The sequence below is a fragment of the Scyliorhinus torazame genome, chromosome 18 (assembly GCF_047496885.1).
Source record: "Scyliorhinus torazame isolate Kashiwa2021f chromosome 18, sScyTor2.1, whole genome shotgun sequence".
Classification (NCBI taxonomy): Eukaryota; Metazoa; Chordata; class Chondrichthyes; order Carcharhiniformes; family Scyliorhinidae; genus Scyliorhinus; species Scyliorhinus torazame.
The window spans coordinates 117,172,205-117,190,337 of record NC_092724.1 but is presented as its reverse complement, the minus strand read 5'-3'; the positions used below and the strand labels follow the sequence as shown (position 1 = coordinate 117,190,337).

Here is an 18,133-nt window from a genome sequence, read left to right as displayed (position 1 = left end):
TAATTCTGTTTTAACTTGATTCTCTATTCTGATCCTATCTAGTACTTAGTATTTAGTACATAACACCAATTTATCATTAAATCGGCAGGAAAAGGTTTTTGGTGAGTGGCAGCTGTTATTAACTATTATTAAAGTCACAAACAGAAGCAACTAAGAATTTGCCACGGTACAAAAGCAGATTGCACAATAAACTGAAAAATGTAACATGAGAAGAGTTGACAAAACTGCATTGAAGGACGCTGGTCATTGTTTTTGCTTCTGTGCTCACCAGCCAGTAAGTGCTGTGGGATTCATTAATGTGAATATGCTGAAAATTGGAGACAGAAAAGGGGAACGCCCATGCCATTATTTATAGTTTTTAATTACTGCCAGCATGAGTTAGAAGTTAAAAGGAGTAAATTTATATGTTCCATTGCTGTGCCACCACAAACCCTACCCTCCACTCATAGAAAAATAAAAAAGGGAAAACGTGCCTCATGGGAAAGTGCATTCCGAATTATTATATACTAACTAGGGGTTTGGAGTTTTCAAGCTTCATATACTTCAACATTTCTACATAATTTTGTTGATATATTTATTGAAGGTTTCAGTGCTGTGGAGGATAAATTAGAAGAAAAGTCAGGTGATGAGATCTTGGCTGTTGATGTCATCATTCGATGTCTGGTAGAGAGAAGTACACATCATCTGACCATTTGGATTGACGCCAAGGGAGGAAAATCTGTGATGCTGCATCTTCTTTCTTCACCATCATTTTGTTAAATAAATCCACAACGTCAGCTTTCCAAACTGTGCAACATTCTTCTCAAGTCAGATTTCATCAGGCTGCACCATCTCATTGTCATTGTTTGCTCGCATGTAATGCAGTCACAATTTGCCTGGTTTCACTCTATACAACAAACTCTTCTTAGCAGTTTAACTGAAATTGTAATGAGAGCATGCTCGATTGCTATGCATTTGTCCTATCCTACAGTTCTAATCCTCAGGTGCAGTACATTGAACAATTCAAGTGGCTTGCTCAATTCGTAATCCGTGTTTAATGTAAATACAATCATAACCAATATGAAATAGTATACCATCATTCTAGTGCAGCCAACTTAACGGTTATGTCAAAACACTCTGTACTTAAACTATAATTGACTGATTACAACAGGTTAAAGCTTATAACAGGCAGAATGCTGATTGCCCTAATTCACACTTGTTAAAATGGACCGTACAAGATTAAATGTCTAATTCATTGTAATTACGTATTAAATCATAAAGATGATTTTCTCATTGCTGGATCTAAAAGAACCACAGCTTTCATTCCAAGCTAACAATACTGGCATAATGGTTAACGTTTCAGGTCAATGACCCTTCATCAAAACTGGGGAAAGTTAGAGATGTACTGTGCTCTATTACATTTCTAACTTTCCCCAGTTCTGGTGAAAGGTCATTGTCCCAAAACTAGAACTCTGTTTCTCGCTCCACAGCTACTGCCAGATTTCCTGAGTATTTCCAGCATTTTCTGTTTTTATTTCAGATATCCAGCATCTGCAGTATTCTGCTTTTCTAATGCAAATGGGGGGGGGGGGGGGGGGGGGGGGGGGGGGGGGGTGGTCACCATCGGCAGAGTCTTAACTTGACCAGCCACATAAATACTGTGGCTACAAAGGCAGATAAGAGGTTGATGAATACCTCACTTCCTGACTCCCCAAAGCCTTTCCACTATCTACAATACGAAGTCTTACAACACCAGGTTAAAGTCCAACAGGTTTGTTTCGATGTCACTAGCTTTCGGAGCGCTGCTCCTTCCTCAGATTCACCTGAGGAAGGAGCAGCGCTCCGAAAGCTAGTGACATCGAAACAAACCTGTTGGACTTTAACCTGGTGTTGTAAAACTTCGTACTGTGCTCACCCCAGTCCAACGCCGGCATCTCCACATCATCACTATCTACAAGGCACACTATCTACAAGGCACAAGTCAGGAACACTCTCCAATTGCCTGGAGTAATACTGGAGAACCTCAACACCATCCACGACAAAGGTTCCCACTTGATATGCACCCTACCCACTGTCATAATATACACCAGTATATCATGGTGCAGACACACACACTGATGGACACACAGCAAGACCAATCAACACCGCAGCCAATCACCAGTTAGAGCACACTCACTATAAAGACAGAGGGCATCAGTTTTCCCGCTCATTCAGGATGCAGCCTCTCAGAAGGACAGAGCTTACAGCACAGATCTTCACCATGTGCTGAGTGCATAGAGTGGTTAGGACAGGCATAGGTCTTTAGTTTAATCTAACATTGAGTTAACTCACAGTGAAAGTATGTTCAACAGTTTCTAGCTTAATAAAATAGTGTTGCACTATTTTAAGTGTTGGTGGTCTGTATGTATTCCACGGATCCAGAGCACCCATGGTACCAGTAGTTGAGGGATGTTAGAACTTCTTAGACCTACCTGCAAGTGATCTGCCTTCCACCAGCATACAGCCATCCTGCAAAATGGACAGCGTCCGCCCGCCGCCGCCGCTCCGCATCACCAGTAACCGAGGGGCCAACTGGAAGATATTCAAACAACGCTTCCAGCTCTACCTTGAAGCCACAGACCAGGAAAATCACTCTCTTACTATCCAGGGCTGGGGACCATGCCATCCACATTTTCAATTCTCTCACCTTTGCTGATGGTGAAGACAAATCAAAATTCAAGATGGTCCTCCTTAAGTTTGACAGTCACTGAGACATCGAGGTGAACGAAAGTTTCGAGCGCTATGTATTCTAACAGCTTTTGCAGGGTAAGGATGAACCTTTCCAGTTCTTTCTCACCCACCTCCGCATCCTTGCGCAGTCCTGTAATTACGGGTCCACCTCCGACTCCATGATACGCGACCAGATCGTTTTTGTTATTCAGTCGGACCTCCTACGCCAGCAGCTCACCCTAACGATTGCCATCGAGACCTGCGTGCTACATGAACACGCCACTAGTCGGTATTCCCACATCCAAGCGGTTGATACGGCGCGGCAAGGTCCCCACGAGGCAGAACGGGTCCAAGCAATCGAGCAACTCCAGGGCCTCAGCCTGGATGAGGGCGTCCATTTCACGCGCTTTTCGCGGACTCCCCGTGCTTGTGTGCACCGAACGAGGGGACGGCGACGAATGTACTACGCAGGCGCGCACCACATACGGCCGCGCCACGCAGCACGGTGGCGCAGTGAGCGTACTGACACTACAACATGCGGCAACTGTGGCTCCGCCCATTTAAAGCGTCAATGTCCTGCCAAATCCCGACGATGCCTGTGATGTGGCAAACTTGGCCACTTGCTGCGTTATGCAGATCAGCTCAGCCTGCCAACTCTCGTCGCTCCAGCCAGCCTCGCAGGAATGTCCGGGCCATTCAACCCACGGTCACCGAGCCCGATTCGGACCTGCTACCCGACATTGACACCGAGGACCCGAAGGCGCCTTTTTGAGTCGGTATCATTACAAAAAACAGGGTGTCCCCGAAGCAAAGAATCCAGCTTCTAACGGTATACAGCATCGATCCGGACGAAGAGTGGTGTGCCACCCTTACGGTCAGCCAGAATTCATCGCCCACCCCAGAGACTAAATTTATGAACTTTTCGAATTTAGGGACTCTCTGAATTGTTCCGTTGCTTTGTTTGACCATTTCCCTGGTTTGTATATAGTGTTGATCTCGTTACTCTTGCATACTGCTTCTGTGTACCAGGCATCTTCCCATGTAAATAGCTTAGTTCTCATGTACATAGTCCTGTAAGTATGTCTTCGCACCCCACACGTAGTTAGGAACATTGTTTATTGCCACACATATACACCAGTATATCATGGTGCAGACACACACTGATGGACACACAGCAAGACCAATCAACATACACAACACCGCAGCCAATCACCAGTTAGAACACACTCACTATAAAGACAGAGGGCATCAGTTTTCCCACTCATTCGGGATGCAGCCCTCAGAAGGACAGAGCTTACAGCACAGATCTTCACCATGTGCTGAGTGCATAGACGGGTTAGGACAGGCATAGGTCTTTAGTTTAATCTAACATCATGTTAACCCACAGTGAAAAGTATGATCAACAGTTTCTAGCTTAATAAAATAGTGTTGTACTATTTTAAGTGTTGGTGGCCTGTATGTGTTCCACGGATCCAGAGCACCCAACACATCACCCACCACCTTAGTATTTCACTCTCTGCCCTGGTGCACTGTAAGGCAGGGATTGAGAATGCCACCTGACTTCCTGCCATCCTAATTTGAATATATATTGAACAGCTCCACTAAAGAGTCAACAGGCTAGATGGGCTAAATGAAGTTCTTCTGTTCTGTATAATTTGAGATTCTATAAAAAGTACAATACTGTGAGTTACATTATAAACTTTCAATAATAGTAAAAAATAAATCTTGATATGTACAGTCAAGTTTTAATACAACATCATTAAAGTCTTATGTTCAGTAAAACAGGAACTAAAGCATTGCTAAATATTAGTGCCAATATGTATGAAATGACTGTCATAAGAACATAAATAGATCTTTCAACTCCTTAACTCTCAAACACCATCCAGTAAGATAGTGTTTTTTCCCCCCAACAAAAATTTAGAGTTCCCAATTCTTTCTTTTCCATTAAGGGGCAATTTAGCATAGCCAATTCCACCTACCCTGCATATAGAACATACAGTGCAGAAGGAGGCCATTTGGCCCACGTTAGTCCTCACTTCCACCCTATTCCCGTAACCCAATACCTCCATCTAACCTTTTTGGACACCAAGGGCAATTTAGCATGGTCAACCCACCTAACCCACACGTCTTTGGACTGTGGGAGGAGACCGGAGCACCCGGAGAACATGCAGACCCCGCACAGACAGTGACCCAGCAGGGAATCAAACCTGGGACCCTGGCGCTAACCCATGCGCCACCCAGTGAGATCGTGGTTGATCTATGATCAAACTCCATAGATCTGTTTTTTTGCCCCATATCCCTTAATACTATTGGTCAACAAAAATCTATTAATCTTGGATTTAATATTAGCAACTCGCCAAGTATTAATTGCCATTTGGAGCAGAGCTGCAATCTCGCCCTCTGTATTTGTGTGCATGTGTATTTTCTAACGTTACTCCTTAATGCTGTGCCTTCTAGTACTAGAATCCCCACTAGAGAGAGTTTCTATTGACCCTATCTCTGCTCCATACCATCTTGAAAACTTTGATCAAACCGTCCCTTACTCTTCCAAATCCCAGGGAATACAACATGATGTAATCTCTCCTTGGTGTCCAGGTTTCATTCTGCTCAATTAGTTCATGTTAATATGTTCAATCTGTTAAAATGGGAAATATTATCAAGAATGATCAGTTTACCGTCCTTACATAATTAAACAAAATATATATTTACACCATCATCTGTTAATCCCTTTGGTTGGAAAGAAGGCATAGGAGGATTGACAAAGTACGATCTTGGGTCTATGTCACGCATTCTCGTTTCGGTCAGAAAGACAAAGCCTACTCCAGAGACATTGTCACATAATAGAGTCTGATACTTCAGTAGAGCAGGAAGGGAGTGTTAAATTTTTCCAGGGCTATCTTTTAGATAAAATGTTAAACCGAGGCCCCATCCGTCTTCTCAGATGGATATGAATGATCACATGGCACTAACTGAAGATGGGCAGGGAGCTTTCCAAGTTTCTCGGTCAATATTTGTCCTTCAATTCACTGCCGTATGAAGGACTCTAAGCAATTTAGCTGCTGTGTTTCCTTATATTACAGCGTCTACATTTCAAACATACTTTGTCGTCTATAAAACTCTTGGAGATGTCCTGAGGACATGAAAGGCATTATGTAACTACAAGCGCTTGCTTCAATAGAAGAAAAAGAAATTAGAAGACTACCTCCAATTATACCCTTTAATTGTTCTCGCCTGCTCTGCTAACTGTATTGTGATCAGGTAAAAGCAAACTGCCAAATATAATGCATCTATGGGAGAAACATTTTGCTCTGAATTTGTAGATTTATACAAGTCTTGGTTGGTCATGCTTTATTTAAAGGATCGACCATACGTAAATCACTTCTAAAATAACTTATTAATTTACCACAAGTAGGGTACTTCGACACCAGCAACCTCTGGACCGAGTTGCTGCCGGTTTTCCAATTGGGCATTTCAGGTTGGGTGTAGTGAACTTGTTGTTTTACCCTAGATCTTCAGGTGCTACTAGATCACCGAGAATGCCCGCGTTCACTCCAGGTTCTTGTTGCTAATTTTACTATAACATACCTTTGGTAGGATAGCAGTGAGAAATTCCAAATGGTATCCTGGTTTTATGGAGCGGGGAGCTTCTGAATTGCAGACAGTTAAAACAAGTGTTTGGAGGCCATTCCTTCACTTTTTTTGATAGTTAGGTTTGTTGATAGAGTTTGGATATTATACTGGCAGGATGGGTTAGGTCATGTGGTCCAGGCCGGATCGGGCAGAACAGGCTGGGGTCAAGGATTGTTCGGACTATTTGGAGGGTAAGAAAGGACTGACAGTGAAGCTGATAACTAGTCTGCACCAATGAAGCACTTGGCCAAACAAGCTGGCACGGTATTTTACTCCGTTAACAATTAAAATTTCTGCATGGCAGCTTATAAAAATGTCCGGTTTTCGGATAGCCGCATTTGAAACATTGCACCTGTATTAACACAACGTACTGTAAAGCAGGCATTGTCAAACTCGGGGACACGAACCATGGGTGGGTCGCGGGCGGGAAGGTCGTAGAGCCGTCTGTCGCGGCGCTACGGGTCGCGCAAATCCGCGCGCAACAGCCGACTTTTAACTCTGCCAGCTGCAAACGGCCATCGGGCATGCATGCACAATGCGGCCGTATTTTTATTTTAATACGGTCGCAGCCTTTTTTTTTACAAGTTCGGGGGGCCAAAGGGACCATTGGGGTTAAAGGGACCCAAGATCATTTCCTCCATTTTTGTCAGCAACAAACAAGGTAAGAGAAAATGGTGGGTCCCGAAGGTCGGCCGGCGCGGGTCCCGAAGGTCGGCCGGCGCGGGTCCCGAAGGTCGGCCGGCGCGGGTCCCGAAGGTCGGCCGGCGCGGGTCCCGAAGGTCGGCCGGCGCGGGTCCCGAAGGTCGGCCGGCGCGGGTCCCGAAGGTCGGCCGGCGCGGGTCCCGAAGGTCGGCCGGCGCGGGTCCCGAAGGTCGGCCGGCGCGGGTCCCGAAGGTCGGCCGGCGCGGGTCCCGAAGGTCGGCCGGCGCGGGTCCCGAAGGTCGGCCGGCGCGGGTCCCGAAGGTCGGCCGGCGCGGGTCCCGAAGGTCGGCCGGCGCGGGTCCCGAAGGTCGGCCGGCGCGGGTCCCGAAGGTCGGCCGGCGCGGGTCCCGAAGGTCGGCCGGCGCGGGTCCCGAAGGTCTTCATGCTGACCATGTCCATATTGACGCTATTGCCACTAAACTGCTGACCACACAATTTCTCTTCCTGGCTCCCATGTTAGCTCATATTGGTAATAGTTTTCACTCTTCAGGTACTGTCCCTCATATCCTTTCAATCGGCCATCATCACCCCCTCCTCAAAAAGAACACAATCCTTGACCTCATCGTCCTTGCAAACTATCATCCCACCTCTAACCTCCCTTTCCTCTCCAGACTCTTTGAACATTTTGGCATCTGCTAAATCCATGCCCATCTTTCCTGGAACTCTTGGAAGCCTCAAATCTGATTTCTGTCCCTGTCAAATTATCGAAGGATAAACTTTCTCCCCTCATCCTATGAGCTTTTGTCAGAGTTGACCACACCACCCTCCCCTAGCACCTCTCCACTGTCATCCATCAGGTGGTAATCTTTATCTGTCTAATCACAGTCAAAGTATCATTTGCAACGGCTTCCCTTCTTGCAACTCACCATTACCTCTCTTGTCCCCAAGGATCTATCCTTGGCTCCCTCCTAGTTTTCATCTCAATGTCTCTGCAACGCCACCCTGAAACACAGCATATGTTTCCACATGTACACCGATGACACCCAGTTCCACCTCACTGCCGCCTCTCAATTCCATCACTGTTGCTGAATTGTCAGACTGTTTACCTGCCATCAAGCACTCGATGAGCAGAAATGTTCTCCAACTGAATACTGGGAAGAAACTATTGTCTTCGATCCCTGCCCCCATTCTCTAACCACTGAATACATCCCTTTTCCTGCTAACTGCCTAAGATTAAAGCAGACCATACAAAACTTTGCTGAAAAATGTATTTTCGAGATGAGCTTTTGGCCATATATCCATATCATCAGCAAGACAAATTATTTTCACCTCCATAACATCACCTGATTATTTGTGGTCTCAGTTTGGCTCCTCCTGACTCTCATCCGAACCTTTTGTTACCTCCAGACTTGACTATTCACAACACATTTCTGTGCGGCCTCGCATTTTTACCCTCCTTAAACTTGACATTATCAAAAGCTCATCTACCTGCAACCTTCCTCACTCTAAATCTATTCACCAGTCATTCCTGTGCTCACTAACCTTTGCTGGTTTAATTTTAAAGTTCTCGCCCTTGTTTTCAAATCTCTCCTCAGTCTCATGTCTCCCTAACTCTGCAATATCAAACCCAAGCCCCAGATATCCGTGTGCATCTGATTCTGGTCTCTTGAGCATCCCCACTTTTCATTGCTACACTACTGATGGCTGTGCCTTTAGCTGCCAAAATCCTAAACTCCAGAATTCCCTCCCTGAACCTTTTTCCCTCTCTACCTGTTTATCCCTCGAAGATGTGCCTTAAGTACAAGCTTTTGGCCATGAGCTCATATATCACCATATGTGGCTTGGTGTCAAATTTTGTTTTATAATGCTTCTGTGAATCACATTGAGATGTTTTATTACAATAAGGCTGCAATATAAATACAGGCTATTGCTGTTAATTACAACAACCTGAAAAATGAAACCTATCGAAAACAAAACTATGTCCACAATCAATAAACTAAATAAGATTCACTGAAAATATATTATTTAGAATCTTTTCAATTCTCAGTGCTCATATTTACTTAATATTATTTTTAGTGAGTTCATATAGTGACGGTTAGCTCAGTTGGCTGGGCGGTTTGTTCGTGATACGGAGCGACGCCAACAGCGCGGGTTCAATTCCCTGAGGTACGGCCTGAGATTAGGTACGGTCTGAGATTATTCAAGAAGGCCTGTCTTCTATAACTTTGCCCCTCGTCTAAGGTGTGGTTGATCCTCAGGTTAAATCACCGCCAGTCAGCTCTCAACCAGGAGAGCAGCCTATGGTCATCTAGGGCTGGAGCAATGTACATTTACATTATACTTGGATATGATTGGGTAATGTTGGGATACAGCTTTTACCTTAAACTTGCCAATAGTATCCCACATAAAATCATCGAAGCCTGGGACTTGAGTTCCAAAATTGGAACTTCATCTTCATAATGTAAAAAAACCCCCGAAAGTTTTCCAAATTTGCAATTTGTTTTGGAACATCAAGACAGCTCTGGAGCAGGAGGGTAACTTCTGTACTCAGCTCCCAATCTTAAAAAAAGGTGCAGATCGAATGGAAGATACATTAGGTGACGTGTTCTTTCTGGATCACAACTGAACACCTACAGAACCTAGTCAAAGGATCTACATGCTGCTGACTCAGTAGTGTTCTTAGCAATAGAATGGAGGATATTAACAATGTACCTTACTAACAGAGAAAAAAACAAGGCATTCAGTTTCTTCAGTAGGAGGCAGTTCACTTTCCTGATAGAAAATTGATGCTTCTACTTAAAATACCAATGATATCACAACATGCTTCATATGATGTGCCAGTTTATAAGTACAACCTTGCACAGGTAAGACATGACACAAGTATGACAAATATCTCAATGCCAGGTCCAGTTTCACTGCATTTCAACAGAAGTATGTTTAGGACAGCTGCTGGGAAGTCCCAATTCCAGTTTCAAGCAGGAAGACAAATTAAATACATTGTTCACACTTCATTTATTTGCCTTTCCAAGAACATCAGAACTTTTACAGAATACAGTCTGGCGTGAGGAGCCACCCTAACACTCATCATATTATTGCTTTACTTACTTGTGCTGCATTTTGCATTAATTAATAAAGCAGTGTGTTTATTCGTGTATATCAAGCAGTTGATACAGGAACAGATTTAGAAAATTGAAATGGTGACACAATCTGCTGCTTTCAAAATGTAAAATGAACAGAGAATGAACTAGACACAAATTCCAAGTAATTCATGGAAAAGTCCTGAACTAAAGTCAAAAAAGTATCGAACTCTCCTGCAAGGTACAAAAAAAGGCAAATTTAAATACAATAGAAAACATCTGTATTCATAGAATAGAATCACAGAATGGTTACAGCAGAGAGGGAGGCCATTCAGTAAGTTGATTGCCAGTCTCAGTTAGTCCCACTCTCACCTTTTCCCTCTACCCCAGCAAATCCCCTCTGTTCAGACACTTAAACAATTCCCTTTTTAAAAGCACAATTGAATCTGCCTCCACTACCCACTCAGACAGTGCATTCCAGATCTTAATCACTTGCTGCATAATTTAGTTTCCTCACGAGACCATTGTTCCTTTTGTCATTAAGCTTAGATCAGTGTCCCTCTGGCTCTTGACCCTGCTACCTATGGGAATAGTTTATCTCTATCTAATCTGTCTAGTGCCCTCCATCAACCTCCTCTCAAGGGGTGGCACAGTGGTTAGCACTGCTGCCTCAGTGCCAGGGACCCGGGTTCAATTTCAGTCTTGGGTCACCGTCTGTGTGGAGTTTGCACGTTCTCCCTATATCTGCATGAGTTTCCTCCGGGTGCTCCAGTTTCCTCCCACAGTCCAAGGATGTGCAGGTTAGTTATAGGGTTATAGGGTGGACAGGGAAGTGGGCTTGGGTGGCGTGCTCATTAAAAGGTTCGGTGAAGACTCGATGGGTTGAATGGCCTCCTTCTGCACGATAAGGATTCTAACCCTCACTTCTCCAAGGAAAACAGCCCCAGCTAATCCAAGTAACCAAAGTTCCTCATTCCTGCTACCATTCTCATCAATGTTTTCTGCACCCTCTCAAAACCCTTCACATTCCTTTTGTGGTGTCCAGAATTACACATAATACCCAAGGAGGTTGCACCAATGTTTTGTACATGTTTACCATAACCTCCTTTCTTTTCTCCTTCGTGCCTCTATTTATATTATTTATAAAGCTCAGTATCCCATATGCCTTTAACCGCTTTCTCAACCTGTCCTGCCATCCTCAATGATTTATGCAAATATATCCCCCAAAACACTCACCTCTCGTTTTCAATCACTTTTAGTCTCTTTAGTCATTTACATTTCTCTGCATTTTTTTTAAATAAACATTTCATTGAGGTATTTTTGGTTTTACAACGACAAAATAAACAACATACATAAGTCTATAAACATAATGCAAAAAGCCAGCTTCCTCCCTTACAGGTCCCACCTTTATTAACCCCCTACTCTAAACTAAACCAAACCCCCCCCCCCCCCCCCCCTTCTGCTGACGTTTAATTTTCTGCAAAGAAGTCAACGAACGGTTGCCACCTCCGGGCGAACCCTAACAGTGACCCTCTCAAGGCAAATTTGATTTTCTCCAAACGGAGAAAGCTAGCCATGTCCGATAGCCAGGTCTCCGACTTCGGGGGCTTTGAGTCTCTCCAAGCTAATAATATCCGTCTCCGGGCTGCCAGGGAAGCAAAGGCCAGAACGCCTGCCTCTTTCTCCTCCTGGATTCCCGGATCTTCCGACACCCCGAAAATCGCCACCTCCGGACTCGGTGCCACCTTTGTTTTTAAATACCGTGGACATGACATCTGCAAAACCCTGCCAGATTCCCCTGAGCTTTGGGCATGTCCAAAACATGTGGACATGGTTCGCTGCCCCCCCCCCCTCCCCCGCATACCTTGCGCACATATCTTCCACCCCAAAGAACCTGCTCATCCGGGCCACTGTCATGTGAGCCCGGTGAACAACCTTAAACTGCTGGCGCATGTTGTGGACGCGTTGACGCTACTCAACACCTCCGCCCAGAGACCATCCTCTATCTCTCCTCCTACTTGCGCTTCAGCTCCTCAGTCTGCGTGTCCACTGACCCCACGAGCTCCTTATAGATGTCTGAGACCTTCCCTTCTCCCACCCACACTCTGGAAATGACCATATCCTGAATCTCCCTTGCTGGTAGGAGCAGGAAGGTTGAGACCTGTCTACATATGAAGTCCCGCACCTGCAGATACCCAAATTATTTTTCCCTCGCCAACCAAATTTCTCCTCCAGCTCCCTCAAGCTAAGAAAGCTCCTTTCTATAAACATATCCCCCATCCTCTCAATTCCTGCCATCTCCAAATCCCCCCGTCCATCCTTCCCAGGGCAAACCGGTGATTATTACAGATTGGAGACCAGACCGATGCTCCATCTGCTCCCATATGCTTCCTCCATTGCCCCCAGACTCTCAGGGGCTGCCACCACCACTGGGCTGGTGGAGTAGTGTGCCAGCAGGAACGGCACAGGTGCCGTTATCAACGCCCCCAAACCGGTGCCCTTACATGAGGCTGCTTCCATACGCTCCCATGCCAACCCTCCCCCCACCCCCCCACTTCCTGATCATGGCTATATTCGCCGCCCAATAGTAGTTACTGAAGTTTGGCAGTGCCAGCCTGCCCTCTCCCCGTCTTCGCTCAATCATCCCCTTTTTTACTCGCAGGATCTTGCCCACCCATACAAAGTCCGTGATAACTTTGTTAACCCATTTAAAAAAGGTCCGTGGAATAAAGATGGGGAGACACTGGAACACAAACAGAGTCTCGGATGGACCGTCATCTTCACCGTCTGGACCCTCCCAGCTAGTGACAACGGGAGCGCGTCCCACCTCCGAAAATCGTCCTTTATTTGCTCCACCAGATGGGCCAGATTAAGTTTGTGCAACCGTTCCCATCCCCGCGCCACTTGGATGCCTAGATACCTAAAACTTCCGCCTGGATCGCAAACATCTCACTTTTCCCCATATTTAGTTTGTACCCCGAAAACCGGCCAAATTCCCCCAGAATCCTCATGATTTCTTCCATCCCCTCCACTGGGTCCGATACATACGGGAGCACGTCGTTGGCGTAAAGCGCAATTGCCGGCGGCTCTATAGCCAGCGCGAACAACAGTGGGGAGAGGGGGCACCCGTGTCTCGTCCCCCGATGTAGCCTAAATTAGTCACAATGTTGTCCTATTCATCCTTACGCTCGCCACAGCAACCTAACCCAGTCAATAAAGCCCCGCCCAAATCCGAACCTTCCCAGTACCTCCCACAGATATTCCCATTCTACTCGATCAAAAGCCTTCTCTGTGTCCATTGAGACCACTACCTCCACCTTCCTACCTTCTGGAGGCATCATGATCGTATTTAGCAACCTTCTTACATTGGACACCAACTGCCTTCCCTTAACGAACCCCGTCTGGTCCTCCCCAATCACGTCCGGAACACAGTCTTCAATCCTAGAGGACAAAATTTTGGCCAAGTTTGCCATCCACATTCAATAGGGATATCGACCTGTAGGACCCACACAGCTCCGGATCCTTCAGAATCAGCGAGATCGTGGCCAGTGACATCATCGGGGGAAGCACCCCTCTCTCCCTTGCCTCATTGAATGTCCTCATCAACAGCGGCCCCAATATCCCAGTGAACTTTTTATAGAACTCCGCTGGGTACCCATCCGGCCCCAGGGCTTTACCCCACTGCATGGCCTTCAGCCCCTCCGCTATCTCTTCTACCAACTCCCCGTCCACCTTCGGGAAATTCAGCCCCCCTTGGAAGTGCCTCATTCCCTCTGGCCCCGGTGGGGGTTCCGACCCATGCAGCCTACTATAAAACGCCTTAAATGCCATATTCACCTCTGCTGAGTCTCCCACCAGGTTCCCGTCTCCATCCTTTACTTTCCCTATCTCCCTGGCTGCCTCCCGCTTTCTAACCTGCTGTGCAAGCATTCTGCTGGCCTTCCCTCCATGCTCATAAATCGCCCCCCTCGCCTTTCTCAGCTGCTCTACTGCCCTCCCTGTGGTTAACAAGCCGAACTCTGCCTGTAGCCTCCGCCGTTCTCTTAAAAGGCCTGCCTCAGGGGTCTCCGCATACCTCTTGTCGACCTGTAGTATCGCCTTTACCAGTCGGTCCGTCTCTGTCCTGTCTACCTTCTCCCTGTGGGCCTGTATCGAGATCAGCCCCCCTCTAACCACCGCCTTCGATGCCTCCCAGACCACTGCTGCTGAAATTTCCCCCGTGTCGTTGACCACCAGGTAATTCTGAATACATTTCCTCAACCGCCGGCACACCTCCTCGTCTGCTAAAAGCCCCACGTCTAACCTCCAGTGCGGGCGCTGATTACTGTCTTTACTAACCTGTAGGTCAACCCAGTGCGGGGCATGGTATGAGATTGTGATCTCCGAGTACCCCGTGTCAGTAGAGTTCTGCTCAGAATAAATAAATCGATCCGGGAGTAAGCTTTATGTACATGTGAGTAGAAGGAGAACTCCTTTACTTTTGGTTGCCCAAATCTCAATGCGTCCACCCCCCCATCTGCTCCATGAACCCTTTTAGCTGCTAGCCATTGCTGGCACGCTGCACGTTTTTGAGCTTGCCGGGGCTAAACCAGGGTCAATAACTGTTGAAGTCCCCTCCCATGGCCAATTTATGCGAATCCAGGTCCGGTATCTTCCCCAGCATCCTCTTTATAAACTCCACATCGCCCCAGTTTGACATGTATACATTTACTAGTACCACCTGCACTCCCTCCAATTTCCCACTGACCATAATGTACCGGCCTCCCACATCCGAAACTATTCTTCCCACCTCAAACACCACTCGCTTATTGATCAGGATCGCGACCCCCCCTGGTCTTCGAGTCCAGTCCCGAGTGAAAAACCTGTCCGACCAAACCTTTCCTTAACCTAATCTGGTCAGCTACTCTAAGGTGGGGCTCCTGCAGCATTATTACGTCAGTCTTCAGTCCGCTCAAATGCGCGAACACGCGTGCCCTTGCACTTCTCTGCATTGAAGTTAATCTGTCATGTACCTGCCCATTCCATAAGCCTGTCTGTATTCTCTGGAATCTATCACTATCCTGATTACTGTTCACAATATTTCAAAGTCTCGTGTCATCTCCAACTTTCATGCCCTGTACAGCAAAGTCTAGGTCACTAACATATATCAAGAAAAGCAGTGCTCTCATAGCAGCCCTGGATAACTCCCACTACATAGAACATACAGTGCAGAAGGAGACCATTCGGCCGATCGAGTCTGCACCGACCCACTTAAGCCCTCACTTCCACCCTATCCCCGTAACCCAATAACCCCTCCTAACCATTTTGGTCACTAAGGGCAATTTATCATGGCCAATCCAGCTAACCTGTACATCTTTGGACTGTGGGAGGAAACCGAAGCACCCGGAGGAAACTCACACAGACACAGGGAGAATGTGTCTGTACACCTGTATACCTTTCTGTAATACTTGTGCTTCTGTTCATTTAACCACATACAGCAAAGGCTCAAGAACAAACCATCAATGAAAAACTGACAGAAAAACTGGCCACATGTGATGGGCGTCAACAGGAAATTATTTTGTACATTGGAATTTATGTTCCAATATTTTGGTTTTGGTCACCAACAAATTGGAGCTATAACATGACAAACATCTGTTTGTGGTGGTTTCCAATGGAGTTACGTAATGCTCGAGAATAAGTTCCTATAGCCAACTTCAGGAAGTTCACGACAACTCAACGCTATCAAATATCAATATAACTTTCCATACTCCTACTGCTCTATAAATCACACCAAAAGCCAAACGACCCAGGAAAGAGGATACTCCAACTGTAAATAGATCAACGCACGAGTGCCTCCGCCAAAAATAAGCCAGCAAGTAGCAGTGTTTACACCTTTATTTGCAAAGTTCATATAGTACCTAACGGTCATGACAAGCATTAGTGCAGCTGACACTCGGAGTGGGAACAGAATTTTCTCCAAACTAGGCAGAATGCTGCATTCCCCCTGGGTTAGTCCCCACCCAGGGACTGACTGTCTGCCTCCACCACCCTGGGTCTGTCCTCACTTGGGCGCTAATCGTCTGTCCCATTTCAAAACATCTTTACAATGCAGGAGGCCATTCAGCCCATCAAGTCCGCACTGGCTCTCTGAAAGAGCATTCCCGCTCCCCTGCCTTATCACTGTGAATTTGCACATCCTTTTCAAATACCAATCCAATTCCCCCTTGAATACATCAATCAAACTTGCCTCCACCACTCTCTCAGGAAGTTTGTTCCAGACTCCAACCACCCTCTGGGTGAAATTTATTTTCCTCATCACTTATGGCAATTATTTTTAATCTGTACCCTGTTCATGATGCTCTTGAGTGGGAACTATTTTTCACTATTTACCCTGTTCATGCCCCTCAGTATCTTGACTACCTCTATCAAGTCGCCTCACAACTACAGTTCTTTATTCCTGGAATCATTCTTGTCAATCTCCTCTGTACTCTCTTCATTGCCTTCACATCCCTTCTCAAGTATGGCACTCAGAACTGTACGCTGTCTCCAGATGAAGTCTAACAAGGGAGCCGGATTCAATTCTTGCCTTGGGTGACTGTCAGTGTGGAGTTTGCATGTTATCCCAGTGTCTGCGTTGGTTTTCTCCGGGTGCTCCAGTTCTCCCCCAACAGTCCAATGATGTGGTTAGATGGATTGGCCATGCTAAATTGCCCCTTAGTGACCAAAGATGCGCAGGTTAGATGGCGTTAAGGGGCGGAGTGGTACTAAGTAGGGTGCTCTTTTAGAGGGCCTGTGCAGACTCAACGGGCTGAATGACCTGCTTCTGCACTGTAAGGATTCTATAATCTCCTTACTCTCGTACGCAATAGGAACATATGCCCCTCATGCCTGCTCGGTCATTCAATGAGATCATGGCTGTCTGTGGAATACACCTGCTTCCAATAACCTGCCTTTGGCCCATATACCCTAATACCATTGCTTAACAAAAAATTATCTGCCTCAGATTTTAATTAACTGACATCAATTGCCATTTCCAAATCTCTACTACCCTTTGTGTGCAGAAGTGCTTCAGTGATTATTGAACTATACAATGACCAATTCTTTACTTTAAAAAAAACGACTTTAAAACAGTATGCTATTTTCTTTCATAGAATTTACAGTGCAGGAGGCCATTCGGCCCATCGAGTCTGCACTGGCTCTTAGAAAGAGCACCCTACCCAAGCCCACACCTCCACCCTATCCCCATAACCCAGTAACCCCACCTATCCCCATTACCCAGTAACTCCACCCAACACTAAGGGCAATTTTGGATACTATGGGCAATTTAGCATGGCCAATCAACCTAACCCGCACATCTCTGGACTGTGGGAGGAAACCGGAGCACCCGGAGGAAACCCACACACACACGGGGAGAACGTGCAGACTCCACACAGACAGTGACCCAAGCCGGGAATCGAACCTGGGACCCTGGAGCTGTGAAGCAATTGTGCTATCCACAATACTACCGTGCTGCCCATAACTGAAATAAAACATTTTAGATTCTTAATGGAATACCCCTATTAAACAAGCCAATGATACTATACGCTTCATTAACTGCTCTCGACATGTTGTGCCTGTTCAATCACTTGTGTACATATAAACCTTAATACCTGTGCTCCCACTTTTATTATATACTGCCTTTCCATAATCTGCCTGCCAAAATGAATCACCTCATACTTCCTGGTACTGCCACCACCAAAGTGTTGTCTGTCTGTCCTATTCCCCCCAGGAGCTGTCTGTCTATCCTATTCTCCCTGGGTCTGTCTCACACAGCACTGTCTGACTGTCCCATTCTCCCTGGGTCTGTCCCACACAGCACTGTCTGACTGTCCCATTCTCCCTGGGTCTGTCTCACACAGCACTGTCTGACTGTCCCATTCTCCCTGGGTCTGTCCCACACAGCACTGTCTGACTGTCCCATTCTCCCTGGGTCTGTCCCACACAGCACTGTCTGACTGTCACATTCTCCCTGGGTCTGTCCCACACAGCACTCTCTGACTGTCCCATTCTCCCTGGGTCTGTCCCACACAGCACTGTCTGTCTATCCTATTCTCCCTGGGTCTGTCCCACACAGCACT

General features: G+C 46.4%; 1 protein-coding gene across 4 annotated transcripts in view; it reads right to left on the bottom strand.

The window, feature by feature from the left end:
- The window catches only part of LOC140395440 (nuclear distribution protein nudE-like 1), a 56,524-nt gene that overhangs the window by 37,551 nt on the left and 840 nt on the right, over positions 1 to 18,133 (bottom strand). The gene's annotated exons all lie outside the window — the stretch shown is intronic.